Raw genomic sequence first — 24058 nt, 5'->3', positions numbered from 1 at the left:
AGTGTGGTCTTACGACGAGGCACACGCATGTACTTGCAGTTTTTGATGTTTAGTTCCATGTTTCACTTGTTAGTGTACTCGAGAGCATGATTAAAATCACGATATGAAAGTAGTGTGGTGTTACGACGTGACACACGCATGTACGTGCAGTTTTTGATGTTTAGTTCCATGTTTCACTTGTTAGTGTACTCGGGAAATGATTAATATCACGATATAAAAGTAGTGCGGTGTTACGACGAGACATACGCATGTACTGTCATTTTTTGATGTTTAGTTTAATGTTTCACTTGTTAGTGTTCTCGAGAGCATGATTAAAATCACGATATGAAAGTAGTGTGGTCTTACGACGAGGCACACGCATGTACTTGCAGTTTTTGATGTTTAGTTCCATGTTTCACTTGTTAGTGTACTCGAGAGCATGATTAAATTCACGATTTGAAAGTAGTGTGGTGTTACGATGAGACACACGCATGTGCTTGCAGTTTTTGATCTTTAGTTCCATGTTTCACTTGTTAGTGTACTCGAGAGCATGATTAATATCACGATATGAAAGTAGTGTGGTGTTACGACGAGACACACGCATGTGCTTGCAGTTTTTGATGTTTAGTTCCTTGTTTCACTTGTTAGTGTACTCGAGAGCATGATTAATAACACGATATGAAAGTAGTGTGGTGTTACGACGAGACACACGCAAGTACTTGCAGTTTTTGATGTTTAGTTCCATGTTTCACTTCTTAGTGTACTCGAGAGCATGATTAATATCAATATATGAAAGTAGAGTGGTGTTACGGCGACACACGCGCAGGTACTTGCAGTTCTTGATGATTAGTTTCATGTTTCACTTGTTAGTGTACTCGAGAGCATGATTAATATCACGATATGAAAGTAGTGCGGTAATACGATGAGACACACGCATGTACTTGCAGTTTTTGATGTTTAGTTTCATGTTTCACTTGTTAGTGTACTCAAGAGCATGATTAATATCACGATATGAAAGTAGTGTGGTAATACGACGAGAAACATGCATGTACTTTCAGTTTTTGGTGTTTAGTTACATGTTTCATTTGTTAATGTACACGAGAGCATGATTAATATAACTATATGAAAGTTGTGTGGTGTTACGACGAGACACCCGCATGTACTTGCAGTTTTTGATGTTTAGTTCCATGTTTCACTTGTTAGTGTTCTCGAGAGCATGACTAATATCACGATATGAAAGTAGTGTGGTGTTACGACGAGACACACGCATGTACTTGCAGTTCTTGATGTTTATTACCATGTTTCACTTGCTAGTGTACTCGAGAGCATGATTAATATCACGATAAGAAAGTAGTGTGGTGTTATGACGAGACACACCCTTGTACTTGCAGTTTTTGATGATTAGTTCCATGTTTCACTTGTTAGTGTTCTTGAGAGCATGATTAAAATCACGATATGAAAGTAGTGTGGTCTTACGACGAGACACACGCATGTACTTGCAGTTTTTGATGTTTTTTACCATGTTTCACTTGTTAGTGTACTCGAGAGCATGATTATTATCACGATAAGAAAGTAGTGTGGTGTTACGACGAGACACACGCATGTACTCGCAGTTTTTGATGATTAGTTCCATGTTTCACTTGTTAGTGTTCTCGAGAGCATGATTAAAATCACGATATGAAAGTAGTGTGGTGTTACGACGAGACACACGCATGTACTTGCAGTTTTTGATGTTTATTACCATGTTTCACTTGCTAGTCTACTCGAGAGCATGATTAATATCACGATAAGAAAGTAGTGTGGTGTTATGACGAGACACACACCCTTGTACTTGCGGTTTTTGATGATTAGTTCCATGTTTCACTTGTTAGTGTTCTCGAGAGCATGATTAAAATCACGATATGAAAGTAGTGTGGTCTTACGACGAGACACACGCATGTACTTGCAGTTTTTGATGTTTATTACCATGTTTCACTTGTTAGTGTACTCGAGAGCATGATTAATATCACGATAAGAAAGTAGTGTGGTGTTACGACGAGACACACCCTTGTACTTGCAGTTTTTGATGATTAGTTCCATATTTCACTTGTTAGTGTTCTCGAGAGCATGATTAAAATCACGATATGAAAGTAATGTGGTGTTACGACGAGACACACGCATGTACTTGCAGTTTTTGATGTTTTTTACCATGTTTCACTTGTTAGTGTACTCGAGAGCATGATTATTATCACGATAAGAAAGTAGTGTGGTGTTACGACGAGACACACCCTTGTACTTGCAGTTTTTGATGATTAGTTCCATGTTTCACTTGTCAGTGTTCTCGAGAGCATGATTAAAATCACGATATGAAAGTAGTGTGGTGTTACGACGTGACACACGCATGTACGTGCAGTTTTTGATGTTTAGTTCCATGTTTAACTTGTTAGTGTACTCGGGAAATGAATAATATCACGATATAAAAGTAGTGCGGTGTTATGACGAGACACACGCATGTACTGTCATTTTTTGATGTTTAGTTTAATGTTTCACTTGTTAGTGTTGTCGAGAGCGTGATTAAAATCACGATATGAAAGTAGTGTGGTCTTACGACGAGACACACGCATGTACTTGCAGTTCTTGATGTTTAGTTCCATGTTTCACTTGTTAGTGTACTCGAGAGCATGATTAAATTCACGATATAAAAGTAGTGTGGTGTTACGATGAGACACACGCATGTGCTTGCAGTTTTTGATGTTTAGTTCCATGTTTCGCTTGTTAGTGTACTCGAGAGCATGATTAATATCACGATATGAAAGTAGTGTGGTGTTACCACGAGACACACGCATGTGCTTGCAGTTTTTGATGTTTAGTTCCATGTTTCACTTGTTAGTGTACTCGAGAGCATGATTAATATCACGATATGAAAGTAGTGTGGTGTTACGACGAGACACACGCAAGTACTTGGAGTTTTTGATGTTTAGTTCCATGTTTCACTTCTTAGTGTACTCGAGAGCATGATTAATATCAATATATGAAAGTAGAGTGGTGTTACGGCGACACACGCGCAGGTACTTGCAGTTCTTGATGATTAGTTTCATGTTTCACTTGTTAGTGTACTCGAGAGCATGATTAATATCACGATATGAAAGTAGTGTGGTAATACGTTGAGACACACGCATGTACTTGCAGTTTTTGATGTTTAGTTTCATGTTTCACTTGTTAGTGTACTCGAGAGCACAATTAATATCACGATAGGAAAGTAGTGTGGTACTACGACGAGAAACATGCATGTACTTTCAGTTTTTGGTGTTTAGTTACATGTTTCATTTGTTAATGTACACGAGAGCATGATTAATATAACTATATGAAAGTTGTGTGGTGTTACGACGAGACACCCGCATGTACTTGCAGTTTTTGATGTTTAGTTCCATGTTTCACTTGTTAGTGTTCTCGAGAGCATGATTAATATCACGATATGAAAGTAGTGTGGTGTTACGACGAGAGACACGCATGTACTTGCAGTTTTTGATGTTTATTACCATGTTTCACTTGCTAGTGTACTCGAGAGCATGATTAATATCACGATAAGAAAGTAGTGTGGAGTTACGACGAGACACACCCTTGTACTTGCAGTTTTTGATGATTAGTTCTATGTTTCACTTGTTAGTGTTCTCGAGAGCATGATTAAAATCATGATATGAAAGTAGTGTGGTGTTACGACGAGACACACGCATGTACTTGCAGTTTTTGATGTTTTTTACCATGTTTCACTTGTTAGTGTACTCGAGAGCATGATTATTATCACGATAAGAAAGTAGTGTGGTGTTACGACGAGACTCGCCCTTGTACTTGCAGTTTTTGATGATTAGTTCCATGTTTCACTTGTTAGTGTTCTCGAGAGCATGATTAAAATCACGATATGAAAGTAGTGTGGTGTTACGACGAGACACACGCATGTACTTGCAGTTTTTGATGTTTATTACCATGTTTCACTTGCTAGTGTACTCGAGAGCATGATTAATATCACGATAAGAAAGTAGTGTGGTGTTATGACGAGACACACCCTTGTACTTGCAGGTTGTGATGAATAGTTCCATGTTTCACTTGTTAGTGTACTCGAGAGCATGATTAAATTCACGATATGAAAGTAGTGTGGTGTTACGACGAGACACACGCATGTGCTGGCAGTTTTTGATGTTTATTACCATGTTTCACTTGCTAGTCTACTCGAGAGCATGATTAATATCACGATAAGAAAGTAGTGTGGTGTTACGACGAGACACACCCTTGTACTTGCAGTTTTTGATGATTAGTTTCATATTTCACTTGTTAGTGTTCTCGAGAGCATGATTAAAATCACGATATGAAAGTAGTGTGGTGTTACGACGAGACACACGCATGTACTTGCAGTTTTTGATGTTTTTTACCATGTTTCACTTGTTAGTGTACTCGAGAGCATGATTATTATCACGATAAGAAAGTAGTGTGGTGTTACGACGAGACACACCCTTGTACTTGCAGTTTTTGATGATTAGTTCCATGTTTCACTTGTTAGTGTTCTCGAGAGCATGATTAAAATCACGATATGAAAGTAGTGTGGTGTTACGACGTGACACACGCATGTGCTTGCAGTTTTTGATGTTTAGTTCCTTGTTTCACTTGTTAGTGTACTCGAGAGCATGATTAATAACACGATATGAAAGTAGTGTGGTGTTACGACGAGACACACGCAAGTACTTGCAGTTTTTGATGTTTAGTTCCATGTTTCACTTCTTAGTGTACTCGGGAAATGATTAAAATCACGATATGAAAGTAGTGTGGTCTTACGACGAGGCACACGCATGTACTTGCAGTTTTTGATGTTTAGTTCCATGTTTCACTTGTTAGTGTACTCGAGAGCATGATTAAAATCACGATATGAAAGTAGTGTGGTGTTACGACGTGACACACGCATGTACGTGCAGTTTTTGATGTTTAGTTCCATGTTTCACTTGTTAGTGTACTCGGGAAATGATTAATATCACGATATAAAAGTAGTGCGGTGTTACGACGAGACATACGCATGTACTGTCATTTTTTGATGTTTAGTTTAATGTTTCACTTGTTAGTGTTCTCGAGAGCATGATTAAAATCACGATATGAAAGTAGTGTGGTCTTACGACGAGGCACACGCATGTACTTGCAGTTTTTGATGTTTAGTTCCATGTTTCACTTGTTAGTGTACTCGAGAGCATGATTAAATTCACGATTTGAAAGTAGTGTGGTGTTACGATGAGACACACGCATGTGCTTGCAGTTTTTGATCTTTAGTTCCATGTTTCACTTGTTAGTGTACTCGAGAGCATGATTAATATCACGATATGAAAGTAGTGTGGTGTTACGACGAGACACACGCATGTGCTTGCAGTTTTTGATGTTTAGTTCCTTGTTTCACTTGTTAGTGTACTCGAGAGCATGATTAATAACACGATATGAAAGTAGTGTGGTGTTACGACGAGACACACGCAAGTACTTGCAGTTTTTGATGTTTAGTTCCATGTTTCACTTCTTAGTGTACTCGAGAGCATGATTAATATCAATATATGAAAGTAGAGTGGTGTTACGGCGACACACGCGCAGGTACTTGCAGTTCTTGATGATTAGTTTCATGTTTCACTTGTTAGTGTACTCGAGAGCATGATTAATATCACGATATGAAAGTAGTGCGGTAATACGATGAGACACACGCATGTACTTGCAGTTTTTGATGTTTAGTTTCATGTTTCACTTGTTAGTGTACTCAAGAGCATGATTAATATCACGATATGAAAGTAGTGTGGTAATACGACGAGAAACATGCATGTACTTTCAGTTTTTGGTGTTTAGTTACATGTTTCATTTGTTAATGTACACGAGAGCATGATTAATATAACTATATGAAAGTTGTGTGGTGTTACGACGAGACACCCGCATGTACTTGCAGTTTTTGATGTTTAGTTCCATGTTTCACTTGTTAGTGTTCTCGAGAGCATGACTAATATCACGATATGAAAGTAGTGTGGTGTTACGACGAGACACACGCATGTACTTGCAGTTCTTGATGTTTATTACCATGTTTCACTTGCTAGTGTACTCGAGAGCATGATTAATATCACGATAAGAAAGTAGTGTGGTGTTATGACGAGACACACCCTTGTACTTGCAGTTTTTGATGATTAGTTCCATGTTTCACTTGTTAGTGTTCTTGAGAGCATGATTAAAATCACGATATGAAAGTAGTGTGGTCTTACGACGAGACACACGCATGTACTTGCAGTTTTTGATGTTTTTTACCATGTTTCACTTGTTAGTGTACTCGAGAGCATGATTATTATCACGATAAGAAAGTAGTGTGGTGTTACGACGAGACACACGCATGTACTCGCAGTTTTTGATGATTAGTTCCATGTTTCACTTGTTAGTGTTCTCGAGAGCATGATTAAAATCACGATATGAAAGTAGTGTGGTGTTACGACGAGACACACGCATGTACTTGCAGTTTTTGATGTTTATTACCATGTTTCACTTGTTAGTGTACACGAGAGCATGATTAATATCACGATAAAAAAGTAGTGTGGTGTTACGACGAGACACACCCTTGTACTTGCAGTTTTTGATGATTAGTTCCATGTTTCACTTGTTAGTGTTCTCGAGAGCATGATTAAAATCACGATATGAAAGTAGTGTGGTCTTACGACGAGACACACGCATGTACTTGCAGTTTTTGATGTTTATTACCATGTTTCACTTGTTAGTGTACTCGAGAGCATGATTAATATCACGATAAGAAAGTAGTGTGGTGTTACGACGAGACACACCCTTGTACTTGCAGTTTTTGATGATTAGTTCCATATTTCACTTGTTAGTGTTCTCGAGAGCATGATTAAAATCACGATATGAAAGTAGTGTGGTGTTACGACGAGACACACGCATGTACTTGCAGTTTTTGATGTTTTTTACCATGTTTCACTTGTTAGTGTACTCGAGAGCATGATTATTATCACGATAAGAAAGTAGTGTGGTGTTACGACGAGACACACCCTTGTACTTGCAGTTTTTGATGATTAGTTCCATGTTTCACTTGTCAGTGTTCTCGAGAGCATGATTAAAATCACGATATGAAAGTAGTGTGGTGTTACGACGTGACACACGCATGTACGTGCAGTTTTTGATGTTTAGTTCCATGTTTAACTTGTTAGTGTACTCGGGAAATGAATAATATCACGATATAAAAGTAGTGCGGTGTTATGACGAGACACACGCATGTACTGTCATTTTTTGATGTTTAGTTTAATGTTTCACTTGTTAGTGTTGTCGAGAGCATGATTAAAATCACGATATGAAAGTAGTGTGGTCTTACGACGAGACACACGCATGTACTTGCAGTTCTTGATGTTTAGTTCCATGTTTCACTTGTTAGTGTACTCGAGAGCATGATTAAATTCACGATATAAAAGTAGTGTGGTGTTACGATGAGACACACGCATGTGCTTGCAGTTTTTGATGTTTAGTTCCATGTTTCGCTTGTTAGTGTACTCGAGAGCATGATTAATATCACGATATGAAAGTAGTGTGGTGTTACCACGAGACACACGCATGTGCTTGCAGTTTTTGATGTTTAGTTCCATGTTTCACTTGTTAGTGTACTCGAGAGCATGATTAATATCACGATATAAAAGTAGTGTGGTGTTACGACGAGACACACGCAAGTACTTGGAGTTTTTGATGTTTAGTTCCATGTTTCACTTCTTAGTGTACTCGAGAGCATGATTAATATCAATATATGAAAGTAGAGTGGTGTTACGGCGACACACGCGCAGGTACTTGCAGTTCTTGATGATTAGTTTCATGTTTCACTTGTTAGTGTACTCGAGAGCATGATTAATATCACGATATGAAAGTAGTGTGGTAATACGATGAGACACACGCATGTACTTGCAGTTTTTGATGTTTAGTTTCATGTTTCACTTGTTAGTGTACTCGAGAGCATGATTAATATCACGATAGGAAAGTAGTGTGGTACTACGACGAGAAACATGCATGTACTTTCAGTTTTTGGTGTTTAGTTACATGTTTCATTTGTTAATGTACACGAGAGCATGATTAATATAACTATATGAAAGTTGTGTGGTGTTACGACGAGACACCCGCATGTACTTGCAGTTTTTGATGTTTAGTTCCATGTTTCACTTGTTAGTGTTCTCGAGAGCATGATTAATATCACGATATGAAAGTAGTGTGGTGTTACGACGAGAGACACGCATGTACTTGCAGTTTTTGATGTTTATTACCATGTTTCACTTGCTAGTGTACTCGAGAGCATGATTAATATCACGATAAGAAAGTAGTGTGTTTATGACGAGACACACCCTTGTACTTGCAGTTTTTTATGATAAGTTCCATGTTTCACTTGTTAGTGTTCTCGAGAGCATGATTAAAATCACGTTATGAAAGTAGTGTGGTCTTACGACGAGACACACGCATGTACTTGCAGTTTTTGATGTTTATTACCATGTTTCACTTGTTAGTGTACTCGAGAGCATGAATAATATCACGATAAGAAAGTAGTGTGGAGTTACGACGAGACACACCCTTGTACTTGCAGTTTTTGATGATTAGTTCTATGTTTCACTTGTTAGTGTTCTCGAGAGCATGATTAAAATCATGATATGAAAGTAGTGTGGTGTTACGACGAGACACACGCATGTACTTGCAGTTTTTGATGTTTTTTACCATGTTTCACTTGTTAGTGTACTCGAGAGCATGATTATTATCACGATAAGAAAGTAGTGTGGTGTTACGACGAGACTCGCCCTTGTACTTGCAGTTTTTGATGATTAGTTCCATGTTTCACTTGTTAGTGTTCTCGAGAGCATGATTAAAATCACGATATGAAAGTAGTGTGGTGTTACGACGAGACACACGCATGTACTTGCAGTTTTTGATGTTTATTACCATGTTTCACTTGCTAGTGTACTCGAGAGCATGATTAATATCACGATAAGAAAGTAGTGTGGTGTTATGACGAGACACACCCTTGTACTTGCAGGTTGTGATGAATAGTTCCATGTTTCACTTGTTAGTGTACTCGAGAGCATGATTAAATTCACGATATGAAAGTAGTGTGGTGTTACGACGAGACACACGCATGTGCTGGCAGTTTTTGATGTTTAGTTCCATGTTTCACTTGTTAGTGTACTCGAGAGCATGAATAATATCACGATATGAATGTAGTGTGGTGTTACGACGAGACACACGCATGTACTTGCAGTTTTTGATGTTTATTACCATGTTTCACTTGCTAGTCTACTCGAGAGCATGATTAATATCACGATAAGAAAGTAGTGTGGTGTTATGACGAGACACACCCTTGTACTTGCAGTTTTTGATGATTAGTTCCATGTTTCACTTGTTAGTGTTCTCGAGAGCATGATTAAAATCACGATATGAAAGTAGTGTGGTCTTACGACGAGACACACGCATGTACTTGCAGTTTTTGATGTTTATTACCATGTTTCACTTGTTAGTGTACTCGAGAGCATGATTAATATCACGATAAGAAAGTAGTGTGGTGTTACGACGAGACACACCCTTGTACTTGCAGTTTTTGATGATTAGTTTCATATTTCACTTGTTAGTGTTCTCGAGAGCATGATTAAAATCACGATATGAAAGTAGTGTGGCGTTACGACGAGACACACGCATGTACTTGCAGTTTTTGATGTTTTTTACCATGTTTCACTTGTTAGTGTACTCGAGAGCATGATTATTATCACGATAAGAAAGTAGTGTGGTGTTACGACGAGACACACCCTTGTACTTGCAGTTTTTGATGATTAGTTCCATGTTTCACTTGTTAGTGTTCTCGAGAGCATGATTAAAATCACGATATGAAAGTAGTGTGGTGTTACGACGTGACACACGCATGTGCTTGCAGTTTTTGATGTTTAGTTCCTTGTTTCACTTGTTAGTGTACTCGAGAGCATGATTAATAACACGATATGAAAGTAGTGTGGTGTTACGACGAGACACACGCAAGTACTTGCAGTTTTTGATGTTTAGTTCCATGTTTCACTTCTTAGTGTACTCGGGAAATGATTAATATCACGATATAAAAGTAGTGCGGTGTTACGACGAGACACACGCATGTACTGTCATTTTTTGATGTTTAGTTTAATGTTTCACTTGTTAGTGTTCTCGAGAGCATGATTAAAATCACGATATGAAAGTAGTGTGGTCTTACGACGAGGCACACGCATGTACTTGCAGTTTTTGATGTTTAGTTCCATGTTTCACTTGTTAGTGTACTCGAGAGCATGATTAAAATCACGATATGAAAGTAGTGTGGTGTTACGACGTGACACACGCATGTACTGTCATTTTTTGATGTTTAGTTTAATGTTTCACTTGTTAGTGTTCTCGAGAGCATGATTAAAATCACGATATAAAAGTAGTGTGGTCTTACGACGAGGCACACGCATGTACTTGCAGTTTTTGATGTTTAGTTTAATGTTTCACTTGTTAGTGTTCTCGAGAGCATGATTAAAATCACGATATGAAAGTAGTGTGGTCTTACGACGAGGCACACGCATGTACTTGCAGTTTTTGATGTTTAGTTCCATGTTTCACTTGTTAGTGTACTCGAGAGCATGATTAAATTCACGATATGAAAGTAGTGTGGTGTTACGATGAGACACACGCATGTGCTTGCAGTTTTTGATGTTTAGTTCCATGTTTCACTTGTTAGTGTACTCGAGAGCATGATTAATATCACGATATGAAAGTAGTGTGGTGTTACGACGAGACACACGCATGTGCTTGCAGTTTTTGATGTTTAGTTCCTTGTTTCACTTGTTAGTGTACTCGAGAGCATGATTAATAACACGATATGAAAGTAGTGTGGTGTTACGACGAGACACACGCAAGTACTTGCAGTTTTTGATGTTTAGTTTCATGTTTCACTTCTTAGTGTACTCGAGAGCATGATTAATATCAATATATGAAAGTAGAGTGGTGTTACGGCGACACACGCGCAGGTACTTGCAGTTCTTGATGATTAGTTTCATGTTTCACTTGTTAGTGTATACGAGAGCATGATTAATATCACGATATGAAAGTAGTGCGGTAATACGATGAGACACACGCATGTACTTGCAGTTTTTGATGTTTAGTTTCATGTTTCACTTGTTAGTGTACTCAAGAGCATGATTAATATCACGATATGAAAGTAGTGTGGTAATACGACGAGAAACATGCATGTACTTTCAGTTTTTGGTGTTTAGTTACATGTTTCATTTGTTAATGTACACGAGAGCATGATTAATATAACTATATGAAAGTTGTGTGGTGTTACGACGAGACACCCGCATGTACTTGCAGTTTTTGATGTTTAGTTCCATGTTTCACTTGTTAGTGTTCTCGAGAGCATGATTAATATCACGATATGAAAGTAGTGTGGTGTTACGACGAGACACACGCATGTACTTGCAGTTCTTGATGTTTATTACCATGTTTCACTTGCTAGTGTACTCGAGAGAATGATTAATATCACGATAAGAAAGTAGTGTGGTGTTATGACGAGACACACCCTTGTACTTGCAGTTTTTGATGATTAGTTCCATGTTTCACTTGTTAGTGTTCTCGAGAGCATGATTAAAATCACGATATGAAAGTAGTGTGGTCTTACGACGAGACACACGCATGTACTTGCAGTTTTTGATGTTTATTACCATGTTTCACTTGTTAGTGTACTCGAGAGCATGATTAATATCACGATAAGAAAGTAGTGTGGTGTTACGACGAGACACACCCTTGTACTTGCAGTTTTTGATGATTAGTTCCATGTTTCACTTGTTAGTGTTCTCGAGAGCATGATTAAAATCACGATATGAAAGTAGCGTGGTGTTACGACGAGACACACGCATGTACTTGCAGTTTTTGATGTTTATTACCATGTTTCACTTGCTAGTCTACTCGAGAGCATGATTAATATCACGATAAAAAAGTAGTGTGGTGTTACGACGAGACACACCCTTGTACTTGCAGTTTTTGATGATTAGTTCCATGTTTCACTTGTTAGTGTTCTCGAGAGCATGATTAAAATCACGATATGAAAGTAGCGTGGTGTTACGACGAGACACACGCATGTACTTGCAGTTTTTGATGTTTATTACCATGTTTCACTTGCTAGTCTACTCGAGAGCATGATTAATATCACGATAAGAAAGTAGTGTGGTGTTATGACGAGACACACACCCTTGTACTTGCAGTTTTTGATGATTAGTTTCATGTTTCACTTGTTAGTGTTCTCGAGAGCATGATTAAAATCACGATATGAAAGTAGTGTGGTCTTACGCCGAGACACACGCATGTACTTGCAGTTTTTGATGTTTATTACCATGTTTCACTTGTTAGTGTACTCGAGAGCATGATTAATATCACGATAAGAAAGTAGTGTGGTGTTACGACGAGACACACCCTTGTACTTGCAGTTTTTGATGATTAGTTCCATATTTCACTTGTTAGTGTTCTCGAGAGCATGATTAAAATCACGATATGAAAGTAGTGTGGTGTTACGACGAGACACACGCATGTACTTGCAGTTTTTGATGTTTTTTACCATGTTTCACTTGTTAGTGTACTCGAGAGCATGATTATTATCACGATAAGAAAGTTGTGTGGTGTTACGACGAGACACACCCTTGTACTTGCAGTTTTTGATGATTAGTTCCATGTCTCACTCGTTAGTGTTCTCGAGAGCATGATTAAAATCACGATATGAAAGTAGTGTGGTGTTACGACGTGACACACGCATGTACGTGCAGTTTTTGATGTTTAGTTCCATGTTTAACTTGTTAGTGTACTCGGGAAATGATTAATATCACGATATAAAAGTAGTGCGGTGTTACGACGAGGCACACGCATGTACTGTCATTTTTTGATGTTTAGTTTAATGTTTCACTTGTTAGTGTTGTGGAGAGCATGATTAAAATCACGATATGAAAGTAGTGTGGTCTTACGACGAGACACACGCATGTACTTGCAGTTTTTGATGTTTAGTTCCATGTTTCACTTGTTAGTGTACTCGAGAGCATGATTAAATTCACGATATGAAAGTAGTGTGGTGTTACGATGAGACACACGCATGTGCTTGCAGTTTTTGATGTTTAGTTCCATGTTTCACTTGTTAGTGTACTCGAGAGCATGATTAATATCACGATATGAAAGTAGTGTGGTGTTACGACGAGACACACGCAAGTACTTAAAGTTTTTGATGTTTAGTTCCATGTTTCACTTCTTAGTGTACTCGAGAGCATGATTAATATCAATATATGAAAGTAGAGTGGTGTTACGGCGACACACGCGCAGGTACTTGCAGTTCTTGATGATTAGTTTCATGCTTCACTTGTCAGTGTACTCGAGAGCATGAATAATATCACGATATGAAAGTAGTGTGGTAATACGATGAGACACACGCATGTACTTTCAGTTTTTGGTGTTTAGTTACATGTTTCATTTGTTAATGTACACGAGAGCATGATTAATATAACTATATGAAAGTTGTGTGGTGTTACGACGAGACACCCGCATGTACTTGCAGTTTTTGATGTTTAGTTCTATGTTTCACTTGTTAGTGTTCTCGAGAGCATGATTAATATCACGATATGAAAGTAGTGTGGTGTTACGACGAGACACACGCATGTACTTGCAGTTTTTGATGTTTATTACCATGTTTCACTTGCTAGTGTACTCGAGAGCATGATTAATATCACGATAAGAAAGTAGTGTGGTGTTATGACGAGACACACCCTTGTGCTTGCAGTTTTTGATGATAAGTTCCATGTTTCACTTGTTAGTGTTCTCGAGAGCATGATTAAAATCATGATATGAAAGTAGTGTGGTGTTACGACGAGACACACGCATGAACTTGCAGTTTTTGATGTTTTTTACCATGTTTCACTTGTTAGTGTACTCGAGAGCATGATTATTATCACGATAAGAAAGTAGTGTGGTGTTACGACGAGACTCGCCCTTGTACTTGCAGTTTTTGATGATTAGTTCCATGTTTCACTTGTTAGCGTTCTCGAGAGCATGATTAAAATCACGATATGAAAGTAGTGTGGTGTTACGACGAGACACACGCATGTACTTGCAGTTTTTGATGTTTATTACCATGTTTCTCTTGCTAGTGTACTCGAGAGCATGATTAATATCACGATAAGAAAGTAGTGTGGTGTTATGACGAGACACACCCTTGTACTTGCAGGTTGTGATGAATAGTTCCATGTTTCACTTGTTAGTGTACTCGAGAGCATGAATCAATTCACGATATGAAAGTAGTGTGGTGTTATGACGAGACACACGCATGTGCTTGCAGTTTTTGATGTTTAGTTCCATGTTTCACTTGTTAGTGTACTCGAGAGCATGAATAATATCACGATATGAATGTAGTGTGGTGTTACGACGAGACACACGCATGTACTTGCAGTTTTTGATGTTTATTACCATGTTTCACTTGCTAGTCTACTCGAGAGCATGATTAATATCACGATAAGAAAGTAGTGTGGTGTTATGACGAGACACACCCTTGTACTTGCAGTTTTTGATGATTAGTTCCATGTTTCACTTGTTAGTGTTCTCGAGAGCATGATTAAAATCACGATATGAAAGTAGTGTGGTCTTACGACGAGACACACGCATGTACTTGCAGTTTTTGATGTTTATTACCATGTTTCACTTGTTAGTGTACTCGAGAGCATGATTAATATCACGATAAGAAAGTAGTGTGGTGTTACGACGAGACACACCCTTGTACTTGCAGTTTTTGATGATTAGTTCCATATTCCACTTGTTAGTGTTCTCGAGAGCATGATTAAAATCACGATATGAAAGTAGTGTGGTGTTACGACGAGACACACGCATGTACTTGCAGTTTTTGATGTTTTTTACCATGTTTCACTTGTTAGTGTACTCGAGAGCATGATTATTATCACGATAAGAAAGTAGTGTGGTGTTACGACGAGACACACCCTTGTACTTGCAGTTTTTGATGATTAGTTCCATGTTTCACTTGTTAGTGTTCTTGAGAGCATGATTAAAATCACGATATGAAAGTAGTGTGGTGTTACGACGTGACACACGCATGTACTGTCATTTTTTGATGTTTAGTTTAATGTTTCACTTGTTAGTGTTCTCGAGAGCATGATTAAAATCACGATATGAAAGTAGTGTGGTCTTACGACGAGGCACACGCATGTACTTGCAGTTTTTGATGTTTAGTTCCATGTTTCACTTGTTAGTGTACTCGAGAGCATGATTAAATTCACGATATGAAAGTAGTGTGGTGTTACGATGAGACACACGCATGTGCTTGCAGTTTTTGATGTTTAGTTCCATGTTTCACTTGTTAGTGTACTCGAGAGCATGATTAATATCACGATATGAAAGTAGTGTGGTGTTACGACGAGACACACGCATGTGCTTGCAGTTTTTGATGTTTAGTTCCTTGTTTCACTTGTTAGTGTACTCGAGAGCATGATTAATAACACGATATGAAAGTAGTGTGATGTTACGACGAGACACACGCAAGTACTTGCAGTTTTTGATGTTTAGTTCCATGTTTCACTTCTTAGTGTACTCGAGAGCATGATTAATATCAATATATGAAAGTAGAGTGGTGTTACGGCGACACACGCGCAGGTACTTGCAGTTCTTGATGATTAGTTTCATGTTTCACTTGTTAGTGTACTCGAGAGCATGAATAATATCACAATATGAAAGTAGTGTGGTAATACGATGAGACACACGCATGTACTTGCAGTTTTTGATGTTTAGTTTCATGTTTCACTTGTTAGTGTACTCGAGAGCATGATTAATATCACGATATGAAAGTAGTGTGGTAATACGACGAGAAACATGCATGTACTTTCAGTTTTTGGTGTTAAGTTACATGTTTCATTTGTTAATGTGCACGAGAGCATGATTAATATAACTATATGAAAGTTGTGTGGTGTTACGACGAGACACCCGCATGTACTTGCAGTTTTTGATGTTTAGTTCCATGTTTCACTTGTTAGTGTTCTCGAGAGCATGATTAATATCACGATATAAAAGTAGTGTGGTGTTACGACGAGACACACGCATGTACTTGCAGTTCTTGATGTTTATTACCATGTTTCACTTGCTAGTGTACTCGAGAGCATGATTAATATCACGATAAGAAAGTAGTGTGGTGTTATGACGAGACACACCCTTGTACTTGCAGTTTTTGATGATTAGTTCCATGTTTCACTTGTTAGTGTTCTCGAGAGCATGATTAAAATCACGATATGAAAGTAGTGTGGTCTTACGACGAGACACACGCATGTACTTGCAGTTTTTGATGTTTATTACCATGTTTCACTTGTTAGTGTACTCGAGAGCATGATTAATATCACGATAAGAAAGTAGTGTGGTGTTACGACGAGACACACCCTTGTACTTGCAGTTTTTGATGATTAGTTCTATGTTTCACTTGTTAGTGTTCTCAAGAGCATGATTAAAATCACGATAAAAAAGTAGTCTGGTGTTACGATGAGACACACGCATGTACTTGCAGTTTTTGATGTTTTTTACCATGTTTCACTTGTTAGTGTACTCGAGAGCATGATTATTATCACGATAAGAAAGTAGTGTGGTGTTACGACGAGACACGCGCATGTACTCGCAGTTTTTGATGTTTAGTTCCTTGTTTCACTTGTTAGTGTTCTCGAGAGCATGATTAAAATCACGATATGAAAGTAGTGTGGTGTTAAAGGAGACACAAGATTGTACTTGCAGTTTTTGATGTTTATTACCACGTTTCACTTGTTAGTGTACTCGAGAGAATGATTAATATCACGATAAGGAAGTAGTGTGGTGTTACGACGAGACACACCCTTGTACTTGCAGTTTTTGATGATTAGTTCCATGTTTCACTTGTTAGTGTTCTCGAGAGCATGATTAAAATCACGATATGAAAGTAGTGTGGTGTTACGACGAGACACACGCATGTACTTGCAGTTTTTGATGTTTATTACCATGTTTCACTTGTTAGTGTACACGAGAGCATGATTAATATCACGATAAAAAAGTAGTGTGGTGTTACGACGAGACACACCCTTGTACTTGCAGTTTTTGATGATTAGTTCCATGTTTCACTTGTTAGTGTTCTTGAGAGCATGATTAAAATCACAATATGAAAGTAGTGTGGCGTTACGACGAGACACACGCATGTACTTGCAGTTTTTGATTATTAGTTCCATGTTTCGCTTGTTAGTGTTCTCGAGAGCATGATTAAAATCACGATATGAAAGTATTGTGGTGTTACGACGAGACACACGCATGTACTTGCAGTTTTTGATGTTTATTACCATGTTTCACTTGCTAGTCTACTCGAGAGCATGATTAATATCACGATAAGAAAGTAGTGTGGTGTTATGACGAGACACACACCCTTGTACTTGCAGTTTTTGATGATTAGTTCCATGTTTCACTTGTTAGTGTTCTCGAGAGCATGATTAATAACACGACATGAAAGTAGTGTGGTGTTACGACGAGACACACGCAAGTACTTGCAGTTTTTGATGTTTAGTTCCATGTTTCACTTCTTAGTGTACTCGGGAAATGATTAATATCACGATATAAAAGTATTGCGGTGTTACGACGAGACACACGCATGTACTGTCATTTTTTGATGTTTAGTTTAATGTTTCACTTGTTAGTGTTCTCGAGAGCATGATTAAAATCACGATATGAAAGTAGTGTGGTCTTACGACGAGGCACACGCATGTACTTGCAGTTTTTGATGTTTAGTTCCATGTTTCACTTGTTAGTGTACTCGAGAGCATGATTAAAATCACGATATGAAAGTAGTGTGGTGTTACGACGTGACACACGCATGTACTGTCATTTTTTGATGTTTAGTTTAATGTTTCACTTGTTAGTGTTCTCGAGAGCATGATTGAAATCACGATATAAAAGTAGTGTGGTCTTACGACGAGGCACACGCATGTACTTGCAGTTTTTGATGTTTAGTTTAATGTTTCACTTGTTAGTGTTCTCGAGAGCATGATTAAAATCACGATATGAAAGTAGTGTGGTCTTACGACGAGGCACACGCATGTACTTGCAGTTTTTGATGTTTAGTTCCATGTTTCACTTGTTAGTGTACTCGAGAGCATGATTAAATTCACGATATGAAAGTAGTGTGGTGTTACGATGAGACACACGCATGTGCTTGCAGTTTTTGATGTTTAGTTCCATGTTTCACTTGTTAGTGTACTCGAGAGCATGATTAATATCACGATATGAAAGTAGTGTGGTGTTACGACGAGACACACGCATGTGCTTGCAGTTTTTGATGTTTAGTTCCTTGTTTCACTTGTTAGTGTACTCGAGAGCATGATTAATAACACGATATGAAAGTAGTGTGGTGTTACGACGAGACACACGCAAGTACTTGCAGTTCTTGATGTTTAGTTCCATGTTTCACTTCTTAGTGTACTCGAGAGCATGATTAATATCAATATATGAAAGTAGAGTGGTGTTACGGCGACACACGCGCAGGTACTTGCAGTTCTTGATGATTAGTTTCATGTTTCACTTGTTAGTGTATACGAGAGCATGATTAATATCACGATATTAAAGTAGTGCGGTAATACGATGAGACACACGCATGTACTTGCAGTTTTTGATGTTTAGTTTCATGTTTCACTTGTTAGTGTACTCAAGAGCATGATTAATATCACGATATGAAAGTAGTGTGGTAATACGACAAGAAACATGCATGTACTTTCAGTTTTTGGTGTTTAGTTACATGTTTCATTTGTTAATGTACACGAGAGCATGATTAATATAACTATATGTTAGTTGTGTGGTGTTACGACGAGACACCCGCATGTACTTGCAGTTTTTGATGTTTAGTTCCATGTTTCACTTGTTAGTGTTCTCGAGAGCATGATTAATATCACGATATGAAAGTAGTGTGGTGTTACGACGAGACACACGCATGTACTTGCAGTTCTTGATGTTTATTACCATGTTTCACTTGCTAGTGTACTCGAGAGCATGATTAATATCACGATAAGAAAGTAGTGTGGTGTTATGACGAGACACACCCTTGTACTTGCAGTTTTTGATGATTAGTTCCATGTTTCACTTGTTAGTGTTCTCGAGAGCATGATTAAAATCACGATATGAAAGTAGTGTGGTCTTACGACGAGACACACGCATGTACTTGCAGTTTTTGATGTTTATTACCATGTTTCACTTGTTAGTGTACTCGAGAGCATGATTAATATCACGATAAGAAAGTAGTGTGGTGTTACGACGAGACACACCCTTGTACTTGGAGTTTTTGATGATTAGTTCTATGTTTCACTTGTTAGTGTTCTCGAGAGCATGATTAAAATCACGATAAAAAAGTAGTGTGGTGTTACGACGAGACACACGCATGTACTTGCAGTTTTTGATGTTTTTTACCATGTTTCACTTGTTAGTGTACTCGAGAGCATGATTATTATCACGATAAGAAAGTAGTGTGGTGTTACGACGAGACACACGCATGTACTCGCAGTTTTTGATGTTTAGTTCCTTGTTTCACTTGTTAGTGTTCTCGAGAGCATGATTAAAATCACGATATGAAAGTAGTGTGGTGTTAAAGGAGACACAAGATTGTACTTGCAGTTTTTGATGTTTATTACCACGTTTCACTTGTTAGTGTACTCGAGAGAATGATTAATATCACGATAAGGAAGTAGTGTGGTGTTACGACGAGACACACCCTTGTACTTGCAGTTTTTGATGATTAGTTCCATGTTTCACTTGTTAGTGTTCTCGAGAGCATGATTAAAATCACGATATGAAAGTAGCGTGGTGTTACGACGAGACACACGCATGTACTTGCAGTTTTTGATGTTTATTACCATGTTTCACTTGCTAGTCTACTCGAGAGCATGATTAATATCACGATAAGAAAGTAGTGTGGTGTTATGACGAGACACACACCCTTGTACTTGCAGTTTTTGATGATTAGTTTCATGTTTCACTTGTTAGTGTTCTCGAGAGCATGATTAAAATCACGATATGAAAGTAGTGTGGTCTTACGCCGAGACACACGCATGTACTTGCAGTTTTTGATGTTTATTACCATGTTTCACTTGTTAGTGTACTCGAGAGCATGATTAATATCACGATAAGAAAGTAGTGTGGTGTTACGACGAGACACACCCTTGTACTTGCAGTTTTTGATGATTAGTTCCATATTTCACTTGTTAGTGTTCTCGAGAGCATGATTAAAATCACGATATGAAAGTAGTGTGGTGTTACGACGAGACACACGCATGTACTTGCAGTTTTTGATGTTTTTTACCATGTTTCACTTGTTAGTGTACTCGAGAGCATGATTATTATCACGATAAGAAAGTTGTGTGGTGTTACGACGAGACACACCCTTGTACTTGCAGTTTTTGATGATTAGTTCCATGTCTCACTCGTTAGTGTTCTCGAGAGCATGATTAAAATCACGATATGAAAGTAGTGTGGTGTTACGACGTGACACACGCATGTACGTGCAGTTTTTGATGTTTAGTTCCATGTTTAACTTGTTAGTGTACTCGGGAAATGATTAATATCACGATATAAAAGTAGTGCGGTGTTACGACGAGGCACACGCATGTACTGTCATTTTTTGATGTTTAGTTTAATGTTTCACTTGTTAGTGTTGTGGAGAGCATGATTAAAATCACGATATGAAAGTAGTGTGGTCTTACGACGAGACACACGCATGTACTTGCAGTTTTTGATGTTTAGTTCCATGTTTCACTTGTTAGTGTACTCGAGAGCATGATTAAATTCACGATATGAAAGTAGTGTGGTGTTACGATGAGACACACGCATGTGCTTGCAGTTTTTGATGTTTAGTTCCATGTTTCACTTGTTAGTGTACTCGAGAGCATGATTAATATCACGATATGAAAGTAGTGTGGTGTTACGACGAGACACACGCAAGTACTTGGAGTTTTTGATGTTTAGTTCCATGTTTCACTTCTTAGTGTACTCGAGAGCATGATTAATATCAATATATGAAAGTAGAGTGGTGTTACGGCGACACACGCGCAGGTACTTGCAGTTCTTGATGATTAGTTTCATGCTTCACTTGTCAGTGTACTCGAGAGCATGAATAATATCACGATATGAAAGTAGTGTGGTAATACGATGAGACACACGCATGTACTTTCAGTTTTTGGTGTTTAGTTACATGTTTCATTTGTTAATGTACACGAGAGCATGATTAATATAACTATATGAAAGTTGTGTGGTGTTACGACGAGACACCCGCATGTACTTGCAGTTTTTGATGTTTAGTTCTATGTTTCACTTGTTAGTGTTCTCGAGAGCATGATTAATATCACGATATGAAAGTAGTGTGGTGTTACGACGAGACACACGCATGTACTTGCAGTTTTTGATGTTTATTACCATGTTTCACTTGCTAGTGTACTCGAGAGCATGATTAATATCACGATAAGAAAGTAGTGTGGTGTTATGACGAGACACACCCTTGTGCTTGCAGTTTTTGATGATAAGTTCCATGTTTCACTTGTTAGTGTTCTCGAGAGCATGATTAAAATCACGATATGAAAGTAGTGTGGTCTTACGACGAGGCACACGCATGTACTTGCAGTTTTTGATGTTTAGTTCCATGTTTCACTTGTTAGTGTACTCGAGAGCATGATTAAATTCACGATATGAAAGTAGTGTGGTGTTACGATGAGACACACGCATGTGCTTGCAGTTTTTGATGTTTAGTTCCATGTTTCACTTGTTAGTGTACTCGAGAGCATGATTAATATCACGATATGAAAGTAGTGTGGTGTTACGACGAGACACACGCATGTGCTTGCAGTTTTTGATGTTTAGTTCCTTGTTTCACTTGTTAGTGTACTCGAGAGCATGATTAATAACACGATATGAAAGTAGTGTGGTGTTACGACGAGACACACGCAAGTACTTGCAGTTCTTGATGTTTAGTTCCATGTTTCACTTCTTAGTGTACTCGAGAGCATGATTAATATCAATATATGAAAGTAGAGTGGTGTTACGGCGACACACGCGCAGGTACTTGCAGTTCTTGATGATTAGTTTCATGTTTCACTTGTTAGTGTATACGAGAGCATGATTAATATCACGATATTAAAGTAGTGCGGTAATACGATGAGACACACGCATGTACTTGCAGTTTTTGATGTTTAGTTTCATGTTTCACTTGTTAGTGTACTCAAGAGCATGATTAATATCACGATATGAAAGTAGTGTGGTAATACGACAAGAAACATGCATGTACTTTCAGTTTTTGGTGTTTAGTTACATGTTTCATTTGTTAATGTACACGAGAGCATGATTAATATAACTATATGAAAGTTGTGTGGTGTTACGACGAGACACCCGCATGTACTTGCAGTTTTTGATGTTTAGTTCCATGTTTCACTTGTTAGTGTTCTCGAGAGCATGATTAATATCACGATATGAAAGTAGTGTGGTGTTACGACGAGACACACGCATGTACTTGCAGTTCTTGATGTTTATTACCATGTTTCACTTGCTAGTGTACTCGAGAGCATGATTAATATCACGATAAGAAAGTAGTGTGGTGTTATGACGAGACACACCCTTGTACTTGCAGTTTTTGATGATTAGTTCCATGTTTCACTTGTTAGTGTTCTCGAGAGCATGATTAAAATCACGATATGAAAGTAGTGTGGTCTTACGACGAGACACACGCATGTACTTGCAGTTTTTGATGTTTATTACCATGTTTCACTTGTTAGTGTACTCGAGAGCATGATTAATATCACGATAAGAAAGTAGTGTGGTGTTACGACGAGACACACCCTTGTACTTGGAGTTTTTGATGATTAGTTCTATGTTTCACTTGTTAGTGTTCTCGAGAGCATGATTAAAATCACGATAAAAAAGTAGTGTGGTGTTACGACGAGACACACGCATGTACTTGCAGTTTTTGATGTTTTTTACCATGTTTCACTTGTTAGTGTACTCGAGAGCATGATTATTATCACGATAAGAAAGTAGTGTGGTGTTACGACGAGACACACGCATGTACTCGCAGTTTTTGATGTTTAGTTCCTTGTTTCACTTGTTAGTGTTCTCGAGAGCATGATTAAAATCACGATATGAAAGTAGTGTGGTGTTAAAGGAGACACAAGATTGTACTTGCAGTTTTTGATGTTTATTACCACGTTTCACTTGTTAGTGTACTCGAGAGAATGATTAATATCACGATAAGGAAGTAGTGTGGTGTTACGACGAGACACACCCTTGTACTTGCAGTTTTTGATGATTAGTTCCATGTTTCACTTGTTAGTGTTCTCGAGAGCATGATTAAAATCACGATATGAAAATAGCGTGGTGTTACGACGAGACACACGCATGTACTTGCAGTTTTTGATGTTTATTACCATGTTTCACTTGCTAGTCTACTCGAGAGCATGATTAATATCACGATAAGAAAGTAGTGTGGTGTTATGACGAGACACACACCCTTGTACTTGCAGTTTTTGATGATTAGTTTCATGTTTCACTTGTTAGTGTTCTCGAGAGCATGATTAAAATCACGATATGAAAGTAGTGTGGTCTTACGCCGAGACACACGCATGTACTTGCAGTTTTTGATGTTTATTACCATGTTTCACTTGTTAGTGTACTCGAGAGCATGATTAATATCACGATAAGAAAGTAGTGTGGTGTTACGACGAGACACACCCTTGTACTTGCAGTTTTTGATGATTAGTTCCATATTTCACTTGTTAGTGTTCTCGAGAGCATGATTAAAATCACGATATGAAAGTAGTGTGGTGTTACGACGAGACACACGCATGTACTTGCAGTTTTTGATGTTTTTTACCATGTTTCACTTGTTAGTGTACTCGAGAGCATGATTATTATCACGATAAGAAAGTTGTGTGGTGTTACGACGAGACACACCCTTGTACTTGCAGTTTTTGATGATTAGTTCCATGTCTCACTCGTTAGTGTTCTCGAGAGC

The sequence above is a fragment of the Amblyomma americanum genome, chromosome 2 (genome assembly GCF_052857255.1).
Source record: "Amblyomma americanum isolate KBUSLIRL-KWMA chromosome 2, ASM5285725v1, whole genome shotgun sequence".
Classification (NCBI taxonomy): Eukaryota; Metazoa; Arthropoda; class Arachnida; order Ixodida; family Ixodidae; genus Amblyomma; species Amblyomma americanum.
The sequence above is the reverse complement of the archived record's forward strand: the minus strand, read 5'-3'. Positions refer to the sequence as shown.